At 41.4% G+C, this 19,998-nt stretch overlaps 1 protein-coding gene across 10 annotated transcripts in view; it reads left to right on the top strand.

Annotated features, from left to right (window-relative positions):
• TSPAN4 (tetraspanin 4) overlaps positions 1 to 19,998 on the top strand; it is a 393,745-nt gene that overhangs the window by 356,036 nt on the left and 17,711 nt on the right. The window lies entirely within an intron of this gene.

The following is a 19,998-nucleotide window of genomic DNA, read 5'->3' as shown; positions in this document are numbered from 1 at the left end:
TTATTTCTGGTCTAGATAGGATGCTGTGCAAAGCCTGTAGGGGGCCCTCAGGAAGTCACCTGTGCTGCAGCTTTCATACTTAAATTTGATTCATCTCATTGATCTTCTTTTTTAAAATAGCGTATTAAATGCAAGGATTCCAATATCACTCTTTCTCAAGATTTTTCCATGTGAACCTTTCTAGAGGTTAATTTATCACAGAAGATCAAGGAGTCCTGTTCTGTACAGATCTTTGTGAAAAGTGGCAGGACCGGGGATTTAGAAACAAAGGTGATGAGGATCTAGAATGGCCTGCTTGAAATTTATTTCTACAGTCACACAATATCATTTTTCTCATCAAAGACTCTGTCTCATTCAGCTTAACGTCACGAATCCACTGTTTAAGCAGCTTGGACTTAACAGGACTTTCCGATCCCTAAAAGCTTTGCAGTGCTCTAGTGACTCTAACCTTTCAAGAGAAGAGGACAGTGAGATGTCCCCACGTGAATTTTATTCCCTTCACTTTTTTCCCTGATGCAATTAGTCAGTGGGAATTCTAGGTTGCATGCAGACAACTTGTGTTCTGATTGAACAGAGTTAAGTGGAGTTAAGGAGGCAAGAATGTGACACTTGTTAGAGAGGTGGTCCTTATGCAGTGTCTCGCTGCTCTTTTAAGTGGTTATGAGGGAGTCTGATAAAGAGAAGAAAAATTGATGCTAAAGGAGTATGAGGTTGAGCAGGGGGTTAACTACTTCTTGAATAACAAAAATGTGTCTTTAAGCCAAGAGTGGTTGACTGTCTCTTCCTTGTTGACCTGCTTTGAAAGAAATTTAAAAAGCTTGAATTTTGACAATTTATGAAAATTAGGCCTGCCAGGATGTGAAGAGAGGTGCCCAGAATTCCCTGTCACGTCTGCAGACAGAAGTGGCATAGAACAGCAGCAGCACTCCTCTGCACTGCCTACCACATCAACACACTTCACAGGGAAGGATTCCTTGGATAAGAATGACTTAGCTTTCTGAGGCTTTACCTCACCTGATGGATCTTCCTTTTCACTTCTTCTCAAGGAAGTTTCCATTTCTGAGCTCTGCAGTCAGCAGCTCAGGCAGAGGGTTAAGTGGGAGAAAGCAGGAGTTTTGTGGCACTGCTCTTCTCTCAGGGAGCGTGGGCTGCCTGCCCTTCACCTTCCCACATCCCACCTGGATTGAAGGCTGGAGTTGATGCTGAAGGAAATGAATGAAAGTCTCTCTCTCTGCTTTCCCAGAGCTGAGTATTAATACAGCCGGTCCCCAAACTGGGAACATAGCTTCCAGGTCTCATTTTATTGCTAAATATTATACAAACTGTGGCAGAAGGAGCTGCTCGGGATTCCCCTGGAAGCACTTGCTCTCTGGCTGTCCCTCTATCCTAAGGAATGTGGTCTGACACACAAGTAATTTAATGTGATTAAATTTTAGCCCCTTGTGTAGGTTTTGATGAGGGAGATTCTTTGCTTATTCCTCATTAGTCGTGAGTGGGCTCACTCATGTATCCTGTAACCTTGGCAGCAAGAGAACCTCCTTTTGCTTTGCTGTCTGCAAGGAAATGAATTGCACACGCATAGAAATTCATGAGTGCTGAATACTGCAATTAATTTTGTTAAAGTCTCTTTATATATTTAATTAGGGAAGAGGAAGGAAGAAGCAGCTTATCACCACTTCTATGTCTGAAGCCACAGATCTTATGCAGCTTTCACTTTGAGATAAAAATGATTCTGTAAGGTATCCCAAACCTCTTTGTTTATTTTATGCATTGTAAGGGTGAGAAATGATGAAGGCAATAATGTGAAGTAGTGTTAACTGCACAATCTGCATGTTAAATTGATCAGCACAGGAAAGAAAAAAACATATTAATAGCTATTTATTACTAGTCTGAAAACTTTATAATGGTATTTATTGGAAAAGAGCTGAAATGTGAATGGCAGGTGATTGTAAATCTCAGGTAAGATGCGATGGCCTAAACGTTGTCTGAAAACGTCTTTTCAAAAGTGGTCCAGGCTTTGAACCTTGTCCATTTTTCCCATTTAATTTCATTTATATGTATTAAGTTGGCAATCACATTGCAGATGCAAAGTCAGATGTAAAGCTAGATGTATTGGATGTGCAAATCTTCTCTTTTTATGACCAAAACAGGTGCATGTAAATGTTTCATCAGCACACCCATTAAGCTCCCAGTGGTAAATTTAGCCACAAGCCTTTGAGAGGTGCTTACTTTGCATTTAATTTAGATCTAAAAAAAGAAGTAGCAGAGCTATTTAAAATGCATTACATTCAGCTTATTTAATATTCTTGTTCTCATACATTCTTATTCATTATGTATACATTAAAAATAAATGAGTAAGTCAGAGAAACACACACACACCTCAGTGATGAGGGTGGTGGTTCTAAACAGATAAAACTTAGAAACCAGCCAATCGTTTTGGGAACTTTGGCTGAACTTAGGAGTAACCTCCCCACAGTTAGTGACACTGTGCAGGGTCTCTCCCAGGCAGAGCAGCCTCTTTTTATATTGCACCAAACAGTCATCATTTCCACACTGCCACATCAAATACTAGAACTGTGGGGAGCTGTGGTTCTTTTTCATCTTTCTTTCTCTTATCCTTTCCTCATGGCCAGTGCCTGTCAACTTGCAAATTGCAGCATGCCCACACTTGATTGCAGTGGAGGCTTCTTTGCCATGTGCTTACAGGCTTTACAGTGTTAATTCTTGCTGCCAGACAGCCTTATCTTACCCCAGGTAAGAAAGTGCAGGGAATTCAGTTCATCTAGCACTCAGCTCTCTATGATATCACTGCTTTGCACATCAGCAGGAATAGTGTTTTCTTTTCATCCAGAAGTTGCTTACTATGCAAAGTGTCATTTTTATTGCATTGTTCAAAATGGCTGGCCAGAAATTAAACTTTCTGGACTGAGAGAGTGATGGAATGATAAATAAAGTATGGTAAATAAAATGGCTTGCTGGAATTAAAATATACTGTTTGCTGGTAAGTTGTACAGAAGGGAATTGGCAACTATGCCTGAAGGGGATTTTTCTTGGTAGCATTATATACAGGCCAGTGTGCCTCTGAGAAATGTCCTCAAATGCCATTTGTTTGGAAACTAACTGCATATCCAGTTTGGAGTATCTATGTAGTAAGTCCATAAACATCAATCAAAACATCATCATCTCTCCCTGTTCCAACATGTCCTCAGCCAGAATCACAGGATGCAGCACGGTGAGAGATTAAATTGACACAGACATCTGTGCATCCCTGTTGCATATTACTTGCTTCGACATGTTTTTGTTTATTCCCTTCTTTCTCAGAGGACAAAGTTTTGCTGTGCTCCATCCTTACAATTTCTCTCTAAATAATAAGACGACTTATTACTTCTGCCCCTTCCTGAGTTTAGCTTGTATCTTCTTGCTCAAGTTTTAGAAGAAAATTTTTACAGTTTTGGAAGCTCTTCTTAAATTGCCCATTGAGAAAAAAATACTCTTTTCCCCCATCCAGCGTATTTTCCACCAAAAAAAGTCTTCTGTGGAGGAAGGGAGCACATTTTTTCCACCCTCATCCCTTCCTATCTTGTTTCATCATGAGTCATGCTCCATTAGAGTCCTAATGTTTCTATCAATAAATGATGGATTTACCAATGGTGATTTAAGTTTAAAATTACTCGTGAAAACTTAATGAAGCCTGCAAATCATGAATTAGATTTCAAAGAAATTGTCTTTGACAGTTAAAAACTACCGGGCCTAAGTAATTTCAAAGGTAACATTTTTCTCTCTGTGGATTATAGACAAAGCTGGTTCTGTGGGAATTACCTTTCCTGAAGCAAATCCCAGTTTGTCTCTGCAGCAGTAACTTTCTTATAACGGTATGTTCTGGGGTGGGTGACATACTGTAAGAGGATAGAATTCAGCTTTGCTGTAGCTGTTGTGAGGGCTGGCCTGGTTCAATCTGTTTCCCATTGGTTTTAATGGTTTAGGACTCTTCTGGTTTCCAATCCTGCTTTCCAGTCTTTCCAGAAGTGATAACCTGAGGCTCTCTGCCATTGTCTTACATGGGGTTGTATTTTTACAATCCAAAGTGTTCCTCATAGGTTTAAGCCATCCCTCTTGACAACTGCTCTGCCTGTGCAGCAGGGGATGCCTGGTGCTGGTTTGCAGTTTGATGAGGAAGAGAATCCCATTCCTCAAAAGTGTATGTGGGGAATTTGCTGTTGCTTGGGGCATGTTCATTTACATAATTGGATTTGTGAAAGATAATGAGAAGTTTCCTGTCCTAAATTCTGAATATCTAATGCAATATGGAGCAGGTTATAAATCTGTCTAAAATAACTGGCAGAAGAACTGTGCTTATCCCACTCATGCCTCACTGCCTTTCTTTTCCCCCAAATCCAGGGAGATAAGAGTAGTCAAGGGCATTTAACTCTTTCCTACAGAAAGCCTGGGAAACATTTGTAATGTTTTAATACTCATGCCTATAGGCTATATTTATATTTGGTGACTTTTTCTGACCTTCATGGCAATGGAGTCAGCGTGTTGCTGAATGCTGTCAGTGTCTGGTCTGGTCAATGGGAGCTGAAGTTTCACAGGCTTAAACTAGAGTTTTCTCACAGTAATGTTGTGCATTCTCGGGGGTTCATTTTCATGGAAATTTCCCTTCATATAATGATCTTCTCCATTGAATTTAGGGCATCTTTTCCATTATCAACATTTACATTGGTTGTTTCAGAAACTGTACTTGTTAAGCCCTCACACGATTTTGGTGAAACGGTCAGCTACCAAATATCCAGCTCCGTAAGTTTTCTACTATTTTTTCCTAGTCTCAAAACTTTTCCCTTTGTGTCCGTGTGAGCTGTTTTAGCGGGAGGAGATTCAATCCTCCCTGATCACTTATGCTGTCTGCAAAATGTTGTAGGAAGATCTGAGTACAGTAGGTTTAGTAATGGAAACTCAATTCAGTCTTTCCAATTAAGGATTCCAGGACTTATTTACTCCCTGTATGCTGACTGTCATTTTTCATCTGTGAAGCTGTTTTATGCATAACGTAAATATCTGCTGCTTTGGATTTGTGTGGTTTCAACTAAGTTTCCAGGATTAGCTTGTCTGTGACACACTTATCTGCATGTCAACAAACTGTAAGAGTGACCAGCAATTTTGTTTCATGCAATGCTCAGCATTCTTCCTAGCAGCCTCCAGCTCCAGAACTTGTGACCTTTGGCAGACTGGTTCCCTTATGGTTATGTGTGTGGATCTGGCTGCAAGGTTGGTTGTTACAAAGCCGCTGTTACTGTGATAGCTGATCATGGGGATGTGGCCACTGCAGTTTCAGAACATTTGGAATTCAGTCCCTGATTCAAGGCTTGATGTAACGTTATTGTGGTCATTATCATTTTAGTTGTACTAATCTTAATCTTGGTGCTAATGAGCTCAGAAGCTCTGGTGTCAGTAGTGTGCACTGTCAACTCTCCACTGGAGTGTGTTGTAATTGCCTATATACATAGAAGCCTCAAAGCCTTTCTTCCTTCAAATTCACTTTGACTCCTGTGCCATTGATTCCCCAGATTCTCACTCAGTGATTTCTAAGTTTTCTCTTGTCGCAGGTATTACAAACCTTGCTCTTTTGACATAAAGTAGCTTTCAAGAACTGTGGGCCTTTTTTTTCATTTTATCCCACTGTGATCAGAGCCCAGTGATGCTGAGTTTCAGCATTGTTGGTTCTCATCATGGCTTTCAAACTCTGGAGGTTCTGAGTGTGATCACAGCCCTGCACAATGCTCAGAAGGGAATTTCCTGCATGTATACTCCAAAGCTAAACTAGATTGGCTGGGAATTTCTTCTAGAATTACATAGTCTTTATGTTTTCTCTGCTGATTAGAAAGGTGTGTGGAGCCATTGGCTTTTCTTCCTGGTGGTGGTTGTTGCTAATGATAAGTGCCTTTTGATGCTCAGGTGAAGGCACTGCTTATACAGCCCTGGTTATTTTGCTAGATTCTGGACTGGTTTAAATAGTCTAAATAGCTACAGCATCTGCTAAATAGCCACATCAGCAGCCTGTGGAGCTATGCTACTTTACCTGAGTTGAGAAATGCCTGCATTCAACATACAAGATTGTTCAGAGTAACATGGAATTTGAGGTAGAATAACAAGGACAGCTGTTGCTTGGGAACTGCTTTTTTTTTCTTGTTTTGTTTTGTACTTTTTGGCTTTTAATGTTTTAAAAAATGTCAAAGTAAATCATGAGGCCTCAGTGTTTTGTAATAAAACCTTTTTCAGTAAAGCTGGAGTGTTGTACACACCCCCATCAAACTACTACATGTCTTCTAAAAGCATCCCAAGAGCTGGCAATACTGATAGAAGTACCAGGTTGCTTCTTTGGGCTGATGAATCTCATCTGCAGATTAATCCCAGCCTGCTATTTCTTTAATGCTGCTCAGTGAGTACCTTTGTGGTATGGCTTTTTGTTTGTTTTGAGGTGCTTTGGTTGTTGTTATTGGCTTTTTTTGCATACAAATTGCTCAAAAAAATCATTCACTCTGACTCTTTGCTGTTTAACATTTAGGTTGTGCAATTTGTCATACTGGCCGAATAGGGTGGTTTTTTTTCCTGTGACAGAATGAAGAAAACGTAGTAAAGAAAATGATCGATGGTGAATAATGAATAAACAGCAGAACAAGTCTCAAGCTCATTTTCATTCTTGCTTAAGCTGCGTTCCCCAGCATTTATAAACAGTGCTGTGAATTTCCCACAGCCTTTCAGCGCCCTCCAAAAGAATTCAGCGCGCACTTCTGCGTGTATCTGTTCTGTTTTCACAACAGCAACACCTGGAGGCCTCCACTGTTGGTTTTAGGCCTGTAGGAGCAGGTAAAGAAAATTGTCATCCCTGCTCCAAACGCCTTTGAATTCCCTAAGACATTTATTGTTATTGATCCCAGTCTGTCTGCATTAAGTTCAGAAATCAGTATGACAGCTTGGCACAGTCTCATCTGACTGAATGGGAGCTTTGGCTGCGTTTCAGGTCACAAATGGCAGGTAGCCTTCCTGCAGCTGATCACAGGGCAGCGTTTTCTGAAATCGCTACTGTTTAGATGATGGAAGTTTTTCAAATAAAAAATTCAAGGGATTCTGAACAGGAGGGCTGTGCATCAGGTGCCTTTGTAGGAGAAAGTGACTGCAGACCTAAAGCACCACTGGTGACTTTCGGCAGACATCACAGTTCTGTGGCAGCGAGGGTCCTCACTGCTGTGCTTTGTGCTCAGCGCAGCCTGCTCTGTGCAGCCTGGGATTTAAGGCAGATGCCCAGGCGGTGCATGTTAGCTGGAGGTGGGCCAAGTGATGTCCCAAGGCAGATCTGGAAGACAGGTGAGGAACAGAGAGCAGAGCAGTGTTACTTCTATTGAAATTAAAGCAGCCGAAATGACTCAGGTCTTTGTAGTGACAAAATATTCACATGGCACTGAGGGATGTGTTTGATGGGCCTGGGAGGGGTGGGCTGATAGTTGGACTTAGTGATCTTAGAGGTCTTTTCCAACCTTAGTGATTCTATGATTCTATGAATTTGGACCATGTTGTAGCATGGTTTGTGACCCAAAAATCACCGGTGGCCGTTTAAGAGAAGCAGTACCCGAGTCTCCAAGATGAGATGTGCTAAGTAGACTGACTTGTTAGATTTCAGCTTTTGTTTCAGGATGGACTCAAAGTAAAGTTCAAGCTGCAAGGCAAAGGTGACATAATCTGGAATGAATAACAGAGTCCCTGTCCTTCGAAAACACTGTAACCTCTGGAAAGGCTGAGAGATTTAATTTAAGATCAGATGGAACTGTTAAGGTCATCTGTGATTCAAAGCACTTCAATCAGTATTGTCACCATGAAACTAATTACATCTGAGTTATAACTTTGCCAAACTCTTGAGCCTTGATTTAAAGACAACTTTGCACCTCACTCATTGTTCCAAATATAGGGTTTTTTTCCACAGCTAAAATTGTGCTTTTTTTCTATCTTGTGTTTGTCTAGCTTAAATTTCTAACCATGAACTCTCATAATATCTTTTTTCTGGTAGGTTTTTTTCTGGTGCACTGCTGAGAATTGCTTCCCCATGTAGATACCTGAAGACTACAATTAGGCTGCTTTTTAACCCTGCTATTCTGCTTAGTTTATCCAAAAGCCACTTGAAACAATGCCTGAGTCTCAGTGATCGAGTTATTCTTATAGGTCTTCTGTGAAATCTCTTCATATTTTCAGTTGGTCTCCCAAAATATGGATATCAGTTCTGCAGTGTAGCAATGCCGATACAATTCAACCTTTATGCAGCTTATTCTAAACATACCCTCAGTCCCTTTGCAGATTTCCTGCTTTCCAGAATGCAACTTAAAGACTTGTAGTGTGACTGCTCTTCTTTATTCTCAAATGTCTGTTTTTGCCTTTGGGCTGGGTAAGCCACAGGGCTTCGTAACCAAGCAGTCCAAGTGATCTCAGCAGATTATTTTATGCACATCACATTTTGTGTTATCTACCAAATTCCATTAGCAGTGATTAATTTTTTTTTCTTTGCCTAGCAGTAAGAAAAATATCAAATAACTTTGGGTGAAGAATCAACTGGATCAATCTCCTATTTTTATTAATGTTCTTTAGTTGCAGATTTACTTCAAAAATACATTGAATGTCACTGCAATGATTTTCCTTTCACTTATGCCCCCATAAACCTTGAAGCTGTTAGTAAATCTCAGTGAAATTTGAGCTACTTAGAGATAGTGAGAAGAAGTGAGATGGATAGGAGGAGAGATGCCCTCTGGAAAAAAAAGTTCTGTGTTAGCTCAGCCAGCATTGCTAGACCCCAGAGACTGCAAGGGGGAGGAAGGGAGAGAAGGCAGTTTACAGCTTCACAAAGAGATGGGGGATCAATGCTTTTCTTTTGAAACAAGTCATTCTCCTAATTAGGAAAGAGGGGCTTCTTTGATTTTTAAGATGAAATGTTAGAAGTGTGAGCAATAAGCAGCTGAGAATCATCCCTTGAAGTGTTTTTGAGACCACTGTCATAAGCGGCAGATTTAACCTTTCTCTTCAGCCTACAGTCCACTGAGGGAGCGCTCACCCCTCTGCCAGGCTGCTTTTGACTAAACCAGATCCTAAGTGACAGTGGCTCAATCTGCCTGGATTCCTTCCAGGACCTTGATGCCCTTTTAGAAGCAGCTCTTGTGTATGGCAGAAACTTGTTTCAGGTTTTCAGCTCAAGCACTGCCTTTTGGAAACAGATCTGCTTCTGGATGATTTGTATGTTGGGTGAAGTCAGGTGCATGAATGCAGAGCTAGCTGGTGTTAACCACAACCAAAATAAATGGATGGGGGGGAAAAAAAAAAAGAGAGAGAGAGAGAAAGCACAATGTTTTGTTCATATCTGCCAGAGCTTTTAGGGCTGGAGGGATTTTTGGAAGAGAAAGTAAAGAGATGGGTCAGCATAGCAGGTTGGCAATAGGATAAAACTGATACCATGGGCTTGCGCTCAGCAGGGGGCTGTACTGTAAATGGGTGATGGTAGGCTTCAGACATCTGCTCCTTTTTATCATCAGTACTGGGTGATGCTGCAGGACATACTGGGTCACATTTCCTTTGCTCTAAATACAAATGGAGGTGCCCATGGGTAGATTGGCTTGTGCCAAGCTCCTGTTCCTCTAGCTCGATCTCAGAGGTGAATCAAAGATGTTCTGAGATTAACCAGACTAAGCTTTACAAATGGATCAGTGGCCACTAGGCGAGTAGCAGTCAATTAATCCAGGGTGAAACTGTCCAGTGGAGATATGCCCTTTAAAGGTTCTGATTAAGATGCAGCTTGTGCTTGGAACTGATCAAAAGTGATTGCCATCTGATGGGAATGGTGGTGTGGCCAGCAGTGATTTGATTGAGTTTGGATTATTGTAGACAGTTCTCTATAAGATGTGACCTTGTTCTGCTGTTGAGAGGCAGCCAGCCTGAGAGGGACCAGCTGCAGGTTTTCTTCCCTTTTCCTAAACAGTGACACCTTTGGATTTAGAATGGGGCAATTTAATAGACAGGGCATCATTGTTAATGCTGTATTTTTTATATTAAGGTACAGGATTTCAGGCTGTAAAGTCAGGCTTGCTGTGGTTTTGTGGGCACTAAAATTCAGTAATCAAAGAGGAAGAGTACAGCATTGTTTCCTCTACCTTTGCAATGAAGTCGTTGATTGTTGCAGAGTGTTCATAGCACTGAACTGTGCCTTTTTCCTTTTGCCCTCCCCAGTATGAGTGGACCCAGCAACTCCATGGGATCCACAGATACTGTGAAATTTAACTCCAACCTGTTGCTGTAATTATCAGTGAAGTTGATAATCTTCTATTATCTCATGGCTGTAGCTAGTCACTCCTGGTCTCTGAGTATTTTGTATTCATCTCAGTCACAATACGGGCATCTCCTTTCGTCAGTGGAGCCTGCTTACCCATAGTCCATGGTGTGGTAAGTGATGTCCAAATGCTTACTAGTATGGCTTGTATAGGGTTAGATGAGAGCAAATCAAACCACAGTCTCTGTTGTGTCTATTGCTGCTCACATGAACAGTATGTTCTTTCTTCAAGATAGCCAATTTCTCCTTTCATCCAACTTGATTTCATTTAGCAGGGTTTCTGCTGTTCATTTAGTGAATGCTGTTTCTAATGGGAATGAAAAGCATGCATAATTCTGTTGTTCCATATGGAGAAATTGCAGTTCTCCAGTACCCGGTCTGTATGAAGGCGCTGTCATTTATCTCCCTGTGGGGAAACAACTACATTCCCTTCTCCCTTCAACCTGTGTGCCTCCCCATTAGTAATGCAGGTTTTTGTGACGTTATCAGAAGCACAGCCGATGTTGGAAACTTATATTTTGTCGTCTAAGTGTGACTGGCAGTTTGTTTATTTGCTTATTTTCTACCGTTATGGAAAGCAATCTCCATGTAGTTTATTCATTTCAGTCACTGAGTCCCAAATCATTCCCTTCATGAGAAAATCTGTTTTCTGTGAAGTACAGTGAAGAGTTGCGATTGTTTCTTTCATTAAAACGAAGGAGGCATTTAATAGCAGTTATTCACCTCTGTTTTTGTCATCTAGTAGCCTTCCAAGATACTTTGTTTACCCCTATCTCTGCTGAAAAGCTACCTAATGATTAAGAACAGTAATTCCAGTTGCTCGTGAAGGTCAGAACTCGTACGAAGTGATGTCAGAAATGCTGTTTTGGGGAAGGAATGGTTTACAAACTTGCATGTACCCTGACAGAAACATGTTCTTGAGCCACTGGAGACACCGTGTGACTGATGCCAAGCAGAAATATGAGCAACTCCATTGATTTTAGAGGAGCCAGGCAGAATTCTGCTAGCTGAAGAGCTGGTATTTCGCATAACCTTTGATTCTTGTAAATGCGTGTCTGTGTGACTGGAAGAAAATAATGCATTTTCAAGGAAGAAAATTTAGGTATGGAGATAATTACCTTCTCTGGTGTTTAGCCAGGAGGAAATTGAGATCTTATTCCATTTTCTTCAAAACAAAGCCAGGCAGAGGTTCAAATGGTCATACTGAGTTTCTGCAGAGTATCCACATGTTCCTGCAAAGCCCTCAGCCTCCCTCCCTCATAGCTGGGATTTCTGCTGCCCTCACTCCAGGGCTGCATCAAGCTGCTCCCACTCCGGGGCTGAGCAGAGATCATCCCATGGCAGGCATAAAACTCTCAGCCACGAGCGTGCCTTCGCCTGTCGTTCCGTTCCCTCCAAGGACAATGGTAATTCTCCTTGCAGCATTACTTATTTAAAATGAGTTCATTTCAGAGAAAGCATATCTTAAGAATAATAAAGCAGGCTGTGTGCGTATCTCACTTTCCCCTAAGGATTAACGGTCCCTGGATCTAGGAAGACACAGTTTCTTCAGTTCTGCTCCCCAGCATTTTTCTGCCAGCCTGCCTTTCCAGACAACTTTCTCCAGGCAATGTAACAGATTTTAACTCTTCAGTATGCTTTATCCTGCATGCGTTTTGTTTGGTTTTAATTTGTCTTCTAGCTCTAGTGCAGAGGAAGGTGGCTTATCAGCAGACGTGTCTTTCCCTGATTCTAAGGAATTGGGGTCATTTCTTACCCCACTCTCCCCATTACAACTTAGTCCAGCTACTGCTAGCTGCTGCTAGAGCTGTTAGCCCTGTGCTCGGCAGACCAGTGCTGCCACCTGCAAAATGGGCAGCTTCTGTGCCTTTCCCATGGCACCAGCAAGGGTCAGATGCTGCCATTCAGAGGCTTGATCTAGATAGGGTGCAATTGGTTTGACTGTCTCAGAGATGTATTTACCACAGAGCAGAGGACCAATTCTGCATTTTGGCTCATATTCTTCTACCACAGTTTTATATCTCTTGTACACATGAATGTTCGAGGTTGCTCACACTTACAAGGTTTGAGGGGCTGGCTCATCATCTCTTGCCATAGTGGGAGCGTAGGGCACGGTTTGCCTTTGCCATCACTCCTCCCCTGGTATTCCAGTAGTTTACTTCTCAAAGCTCTCTTTTTCACCTTTAAACCAAGTAAATAATTGAAGCTGAAGTTGATCCCATGGGATGGCTGCCACGAATGGCATAGTGGGCAAATAGCCAAGTCCTTCATCTGTGTCAGTAACCTCCTGCCTTTCCCTTTCCCAGCTCGCTGCATCTGAGAAAGAGCCTGTGTCCAGTGTCACTGTTCCGCCTAATAAATAATGGCACAGTGGTCATTAGATCCTGCCAAGGAGGAAGCTGTGTCCTCACTTTGATTTGCCTCTACACATCCTGAAGCCTTAGTGGAAGCTAATTGGATCTCGAGCTCTATTGACATCTGCATCCCTAGGTAGTTGGTGGGTTTTTCAGGGTATTTTAGTCTGGTAGATGGAGATAACAGGTTGTTAGCACTTGAAACACAAATGCTACTCACCTTTCAAGTGTCTTGGCAAACAAAGGCTCAACAGCATGTATCATGTTAATTAGCATCCTTCCCAATTTACTTATCTGAGGTTATACTGATGGTTGTTGAGGACAAATGAAAGTGATTATCTTAAAAAAAAAAAAAAAAAAAAAAAAACACATTAAAAAAATGGAGGTGAAGAGGCTGAATACAAATACCCTGGAATTATTCTCAACATAAGCACAGGTTTTGAAAGAACAGGCTTTTCCATTTTCTGCTGTTGTAGGTTCTGTGTACGTGGGATTTCAGTGCACAAGGGGTGAGTCTACAGCCTGGCACCAATGTGGGCCTATTGCCACTGTAGATCAAGGCGAGATTGCCATTTACTGGGATGTTCACGAAAGAAATTACTCTTGGAAAAAGGCAATTTGGGTGAGCAGGAAGGGTGGCACAGAAAGGAGAATTTCAAGGAGAAGCTGGGAGATCTGTGGCACTTGGCTGATGTGCCAAGACCAAGAGGAGTGTCTGAGAACAGCAATTGGAGGGTTACATGGCTGGAGAAAGGGGACAGATGTCTTGTGTCACTTGGGGCAAAGTATGTGGAAAAAACCTATTACAAAGAGAGTTTCATTCTGGAAAAGGAGTGACAACACTTGCTATCGATGGCACCCAACTTTGCTGGTATTACTGCTATTGAGAACGTTAGCATTTTCCCCAGCCATTTTAATAACCTGAATAATTTATTTAAATGTAAACAAAAAGTTCCTTATAAGGAATCAGTGTAAAATCTATCCCTAGTCTATATTAATAATTCTGTATTTCACAAAAGAACAATTCAGTTTTCACTCTTTTGAAATTCCTCTGATGTGCTGGTGGATTTTGTCACTCAAAATGCATAATGTTCAAGAAGAATTGACTTAATATCTTAGTAATTAATTTTCTGTGTTAGCCTTTTGTGAAGGTAATTGATTTGATTTACCTGCTTCGTTTTACCTACCCTTGTCTCTGTGTTCACTGCAGCATTCAAACTGTTTTGAAACAAGAAGCAGAAACCAAAAATTCATGTTCAAAGTTTTTATTCCTAGGCTCACTGAAAGAAAATCAAGGTTGTTCTTCAGTTGGTTTGGGTTTTGTTTGTTTGTTTTTAAGGAGATTGAGGACAATCTCCCTGGGGAGTGTCCATGCACACGGTGCCATAGAAGACAGAGCTGGCTGTAGACATCCTTTTAAATAAGTATCAGTTGTGCTATTGGATTAATTCTGTGTAATTCTGTATTGAGCTAAGAATATGCGTAGCTACAGCTGCATCTTAATGTTTTGAGCTCTTATCTCTGAGTTATTTACTATGTATTTTATTTAAACAAGTTTGGAGACTTGATACACAAGTTAATCAGCTGTTGCTGAGTGTGAGAACAGATTAGATTGCAATGACCTCCTTGGCTAAAGAAAAACATACTTTCCTCTTGCTCCAGCCATGACAGGGAGCTAAACAATTGCTTCCTATGAAGCAGTGAGAAAATGGCTCTCTCCCCTTGGACTGTAAAGAAATCATTTGAAAAAAATAGGGTGTAGTTTGGTGAAAACTTTTGAATTGTTCTTGCACAAAAAGTTTTGAGATGCAAAGCCTAGTGACTTGCCAGACCTGTGATCTCTATAAAACAAAGCAGCAGTAAAGCCACTGTTGGGATCCATTGGTGTTACGATTACATGAATGGTACAGGGATATTTCAGGTGCTTTCTTTCTTGCAGCCTCAGCTATCTGTCATATCAAGTGCCTTGCCATTTGCTTCTGTGCTTCTTGAGCCTATGGCCAAAAGACTGATGAAACTTCCTGGGACCAAACTATGGTCCCAGGAAAAACTCACTTGAAAACCCAGGTTATTTGGCTTTCTTATCAGTTCTTTTATAATAAAAACAATTGCAACTTCGTAGCTCTTGTTGGAGTGTGTGGCAGAACTCATGGTTTCATCAGCTTCCCTCTCCAGGCCAGTACAAAGTGTAATTGCTCTTTCTTTTGCTTTGTAATGGATCAGCATTTAACCTTGTCAGTGTCAGGAGGGTCACTGTTCCCCTCAGGTTGGTAACTCTACTCCTTAGCTCTGTTTCTTTACGAGGCTTTGTATTCCAGGTTGGTTTTGGCGTTCAAACGTGGCTTTAAAGCCATGGAAAGCCATTAAGCTTTGCAGCAAATGTGTAAGATCCCTAAAAAAAAAAAAGTTTGATTCCTGATGTAGTCTTTTGCAGTCGAATTAGGAAATGAAAATTCATTAAGCCAGTGGCTTGCCGTGTTTCAGGAAGCAATTACAAAAACTGTTAAGTTGTGGAGGTGCCTCACATGTGGGAAGGAAGTGAGGAAGAGGGAATTGCTGAGAGCTGAGTACAGCATTCTGGAGATGCTGTGTAGGACTGCTGACATTGACAAGAAATGACCGTGCTGTGCCTTGATCGCCAAATGTCAACAAAACTCATGAAGTGCCTCCTCCCTACCATAGTAGTCTTTACAGTAAATATGATGATTTCTGTTTATAGGCAGATGATGTAAGGAGTCATTCAGGGCTGAAGAAAACACGTATTGCTCTGAGCTTCTTGCTATTGTAGACTGGCTCGGGGACATCTCATTTAAAACAAGCCTTGCCTGTTGGTACAATCAATCTCATCTCTTCTTAGCAGCAAGAGGGCTCCTACAAATGACCTTATAGATTAGGTGCTTTCTGTTTACATTCGATTTCCCACTCCCTGCTATTTGTAGAGAATGATTATCAGGGCATTAAATTTAAAGTTTTGCCCAATGGGAAACTGTTGGACATTTTGTCATTTTCTTGTGGCTTCTCCTACCCTGGTGGAGAGGCAGAGAGGCAGGGGAAGCAATCACCAGAAAGGTCAGAAATATTTACTTACCTATATTGAAATGCTGCTGAGTGGCTTTGGCCAGTCTGAGCTGGGTGCAATGTTTTGTTCATGATGTGGCAGGGAAGCAGTGAGGCTTGAAATTAAAAGCCTCTATTTACCTGTGCGTTAGCAGGCTGGGGTCGCTGCTGGCATCCTCTGTCAGGCCTTTGCCTAAAGGCTGTGCCAGAATACAAGTTGCGTGCTGGTAGCAAGTTGAAAATGAGTTAATACCCAAGGCTCCTTTTGGCCTTTCTTCTGGAGAGGAATGTACAAACCCCCTCCCTTCAGTGTCCTGGGCCAAAGCCTCTTTAGTATTGCCATGGCTTCAGCTTAATCAAAGGCATGTATTGCTCTAATTGTAAGTACTGGTAAGACCTGTGTTCTGCACAGATACAACTTTCCTCTGTGCCCAAGAAGTTTTGCTCCAAAGCACTTCCTCCTTATCAGCAACAAAATTAGAAGACTGGGCTTCTTTGGGAGCAGTATTTGCCTTCCGTGTCATGCTGTAACAGTAAGTAGATAAACTCCCAAGCCTTTTATTTAGGCAGAGTGAGAGAAATTGCTACAGCTTAAGTAGCTATCTCAAAGGAATACAGATTAAGAGGAAACCACTACTAAATTTGGCCTGAATTTATTCACAGGTCTTTGGAAGGTGTTTTAATATATTGATATTTAAGAGCCAAAATAGGGACTGATGGAAGTCAGTGGGAAAATAGTCAGGCTCATTTCAGTGACCTGAGGTACAGTGCTAGTTATGTGTGTGCCCCACTGGCATGGGTGCCTTTGCACGAGTGCTTTGTAGTGAGTTCATTTTCACAGCAAGCAGGAGGACACAGTAAATTTCTGTTAGCAGAACCAACACTGAAATCTAATGGTGTTGATAAACAGGAATGCAAGTCCAATGTGACTTCCAAGTCAGAAGTTGTAGGAATTCACATGGAAGTGGTGCCAGGTGGAAGCTCACTCCTCTCATCATTTGCCTGATGAATCTGAAGGAGAAAATGAATTTTTCTCTGCTTCAATTCCAGGTTGATAAAAGCTTCTTGCTGTCTAACCTTTCTATAGAAATCTCTGGTATTCTACATGACTAAAAATAGACAACTCATTTAGGGTAATGGTCTGCCCGCTGAGAGTTTTTTATTATGCTTCATTGTGCTCCTCCAGTAGAGGTACAGTTTGTGAAAGACATGGCTTGTGTACGGGAGAGCACAGCAGATTCCAATTGCAGAATATTTAGCAAAGTACTTATAGTCTCTGTTTTGAGAGAGCTGTTTTGCTGGGCTAAGGACTGGTAGCACAGAGACAAACAAGAGAAGCTGACAGATTGGGGAATGCTGGGTGGGTTCATTTGCCAGCAGACTTGATGAATCACTCTGCTGCAGCTTTTCATTTTCAGAAAGATCACTTTCTGAAAAACTCAAATGGAAGGCAAAAGAAGAGACAGCTGGGAGTGTTTTGTGAGTTTTCATTTAAATCAAATATACAGTTACATCAGAGTAAAGATATATTTAAACGTTCCTGCTATTAAAATATTTTGAGAAGCAAATAAAATCTAGACTAACAGTAAGCACAGTTATCTGGAGGAGTATTTGTCAGCCATGTTCCAGAAGTAGGTGTTGAGTTTTGCTTAACCCTCCCTGGTCAAAACCAGTAGGACTCATATGTCTGGAACTTCAAGCAGCATTTCGATTAGGTAAGAAAAAATATCCCTCTTAAAGCCTCATAGGCAGGTTGCTCAAGCAAAGGTTAATGTGCTTTTAATAGGAGAAACACATGTGAGCAATGTGAGACGTAGCCTGAATAAGAGTAAGGATCCTGTCTAATGTGTTCGCCCTTGGAAGTCCAAGGCTGCTGGTATCAAGATTGACCAGTTGATATACATGCATGAAAAGGGCTCTGTGTAGCTGGCTAGAAGCAGAGGAGGCATAAATGGTGTGGTATTTCATGCTGGTACCCCTGCTTTAGACACGAGTGATAGGAGATCAAAGGCTGAGGCCTATTTTCATTCTTCCTGATGCAAAAGAGCTCAGCTCCTGTTGTGCTGCACAAAGTTATGGCCAGGGCTCTGTGCTCAGGGCGAGGAGTAACTCTCACATCCATTTTCTCACTATACCAAATTGGTTGTGTCTTCAAATCAATTTTGGCAGTTTTTTATTGTCTTGTGGGAACATCAGCATCTGTAAGAGCTTTTGCAGGTCAAAACTTTTACCCTTGCTTCTGGATCCCCACTGTAGATCAGAGAAGTGCAGAATTCATCCCTGTAAGCAGACCGTACTGAGAGCTGGAAGAGTTATGGCATGGCCTCACCGGCTTGGCAGGGTGGAAAGCTTCAGGTGATGCTCAACAACCTTCTGACCCTAGCATAAGTAAACAGGAGAGTGGGAGTGCTTTGAGGAGCAGCTCTTTGAGAAAGGTTTTAAATCAACTGCTCTTCAGAGAATGTGCTCTGTGGTGCATTTAGAGCATGTTGGGTAGAAGATCAGTGAGAAGCAATCATGAAGAACTGGGTGAAAAGCTACGTTTGTAGTCACTCAAACATAAAGCTATGTATATTTATGTGTGCATATATACATAAAACTACAAGACTTTCAGATAGCTCTCCATGTCAGTGGACATAGAATAATAAAGGAAAGAGATCTGGGGGTGGTGTTTCACATCTGTATGCTCGTCTCCTTCGAGGCTGCAACCAGTTGAGAGACTGCCTAGATCTGAGGAAGGAAATGAGATAGACATATAGTGTGGGATTATAAAATGCTTGTATCCTCTTCTGAACAAGATTCAAACAAGTCCTTATTTCTAAACTGACAAATAATAATAGTGGGCCATACCATGCTCACAAACTGATGTTGAGGGATTTGATGCTGTTGCTTTGAAATACTAGCAAGGGAACTGGTCTTGAAATATATGTTTTCTTGAGTAGCATTCTCCTCAGTTTCTGAAATATGGAAAGCTGTTACTAGTTGTGCAAGAATTTTATACTGTGAACACTGTTTGTGCCAGGAAAAGTGGTTAATTTTATGAGGAAAAGAGTTTTTTTTTTTCTCTGCAGGTTGCTGATTAGTGAGTCTTCTGCAGGTAGAAAGGAAGAGCAGGAATGCATGTAGAGGCAATCTGCTGAGACCATGTTACAGCACACACGAACTAACAAAATATTACTTTTGATCTTGAAGTACTTTATAAATGCTGATTGTAAGTTATTAAACATTATTGATCTCAAGCAGGGCATGAAGATTGCCTTAACAAGGGCAGCTTGTGAGTCCAGGTAAAAGGATTACCATGCTGAGGAACTGCATTGGTTTCACAAGCAAAATTTGAGTGTAGAAATGTAGATTGCATGTTTTGCATCCTTCCAGTAGCATGCCATTGCCACTTGGATTTCAGAGAAACATCACTGTTTCATTCGACCTCTTCCCCTTTCTTCCAGATTAGTGGTGATGGGAATGGTGGGCTGATGTGCAGCTCTCTCAATTTGCAGGGCAGATCTTGTTAAGTGTGATAAATTAATATTCCAAGTAGACCTTTCTCTTTTGTCTTCAAGGCAATAAATCTAATAGCTAGATACTGCCCTCAGCCATGCTGTTCCTCTTCACCTGTCCCTTTCTGAATTAGTTTTTCAACAATCAATTTATCTCAGTACCTCTGTAGGACACCAACTACATTTCCAAGCTTCTCTCGAAGATGCGGCACAACTGTGCCTGTCCATCCTAATTGATGTTCTGCTCGAGACCAGGTCCAGTCAAGGCACAGGGATGTACACTGAGGGTATATGAAGAGCTAAAACCTGGTTCAGTCTAATTCTTAAATGAAGACTAGGAATCCCTCACGCATATAAGCTTATCATTTATTGCCTGTAATTTTCTCAACTAACCTCAAGCTTAATGATAGCTCCCAGCTTTGCTTTTCTAATTAATGTTTCAGTGTCTGTGTATAACCTCTGCATAAAATCAGAAGCAGCTTACACAGTGATTGCAGTGGTAGCACAGCATCTAATGCTCAAGATAGTCGTAGATGAGACTATCAAGGTATTGAGAATAAGAGGTAGCTTTTTCATGTACTGTCCTAAAGCTGTATTTTATTGGTGGCTCATCTTGACTGTAGTTAACTTCCAGGAACTGAATGAAAGAACTGGAGACACCAAACATAACCTGTGTGCATACAAGCAGAGATTTTTTGGGTGTGATGACCTTTTGAGGCCATAGTTTGTTGTG

This window comes from Tympanuchus pallidicinctus, unplaced genomic scaffold, assembly GCF_026119805.1.
Source record: "Tympanuchus pallidicinctus isolate F22 unplaced genomic scaffold, pur_lepc_1.0 scaffold3, whole genome shotgun sequence".
Taxonomy (NCBI): domain Eukaryota; kingdom Metazoa; phylum Chordata; class Aves; order Galliformes; family Phasianidae; genus Tympanuchus; species Tympanuchus pallidicinctus.
The sequence above is the reverse complement of the archived record's forward strand: the minus strand, read 5'-3'. Positions and strand labels throughout refer to the sequence as shown.